The sequence below is a fragment of the Piliocolobus tephrosceles genome, chromosome 8 (assembly GCF_002776525.5).
Source record: "Piliocolobus tephrosceles isolate RC106 chromosome 8, ASM277652v3, whole genome shotgun sequence".
Classification (NCBI taxonomy): Eukaryota; Metazoa; Chordata; class Mammalia; order Primates; family Cercopithecidae; genus Piliocolobus; species Piliocolobus tephrosceles.
Genome location: NC_045441.1, coordinates 37,638,293 through 37,639,360, shown reverse-complemented (window position 1 = coordinate 37,639,360; position 1,068 = coordinate 37,638,293). Strand labels below are relative to the sequence as shown.

The following is a 1,068-nucleotide window of genomic DNA, read 5'->3' as shown; positions in this document are numbered from 1 at the left end:
GGGAGTTACCCGATTTTCCAGGTGTTGTGTGTCTCAGTTCCCCTGGCTAGGAAAAGGGACTCCCTTCCCCCTCGCGCTTCCCAGGTGAGGCGATGCCTTGCCCTGCTTCAGCTCTGGCTGGTCGGGCTGCAGCAGCTGACCAGCACCGATTGTCCGGCACTCCCGAGTGAGATGACCCCAGTACCTCAGTTGAAAATGCAGAAATCACCGGTCTTCTGTGTCGCTCGTGCTGGGAGATGGAGACTGAAGCTGTTCCTATTGGCCGAAGATTCTTTTCTCTCAGATTTTCCAAGGCATTTTTGTCTTCTAGAATCCAGTGTTGTTATTGTTGAGAAAAATCTGCTGCCTTCTTGTTTCAGGCAAAGGGGCTCTCTGTTTTGTTTTGTTTTTTTTTTTAAAGAGCCTTCAACCTGAAACCGGTCATGCTGGGGAGAAAAAGCCATTGACTCATCCATTTGAATCCCCAAAGACGCCTCCATCAGAAGACAATTGGGATGCAAAATGCCAGCTAAGGGGTTATGTTCACAGAGGAAGCAAAGCAGGGTTTAAGGGAGTATGACTTCTGTGGCTCCCCAGATGCCTGGGTGGCCATCTCCAAGAGCTCCCCACCGCAGGTTAGACATTTTTATTACCAGTTACCTATGCTAAAGTAAATACTATAGGGAGTCCTTAAAAAAAAAACAAAAATTATATCAAATAGAAATCTGCATTTAAACAACAAAATAAATAACACTGGAAATGATCATTACATGTATAAATACAAACATTATTTCTAAATTTTAAAAGTTTTTAAGTATAATCAATCATTTAAAGGAAATAAAAAAGGAATGCACTTTAAAATATATGGCATGTATGGAAATGTTATGACAACAGAAGAAAGTTTTGGGAAGGAGAAACAAAAATATATCACTGTGGTATTCTAATGCAGTGTGTAAAGAAGTACACTATTGCTTGAAAATAGACTGTGATAAATATGCATATGTACTGTATAAACCCCAAAGCAACCACTGAAAGAACAAAACAAAAAGTAATAGCTAATAAGTAAAAAGGGAGATATATGTAATAATA

The 1,068-nt window shown here is 40.2% G+C and overlaps 1 pseudogene; it reads right to left on the bottom strand.

The window, feature by feature from the left end:
• Window positions 1-512, bottom strand: part of LOC111555732 — a 7,899-nt pseudogene extending 7,387 nt beyond the window's left edge.
• Window positions 513-1,068: the final 556 nt, after the last annotated feature.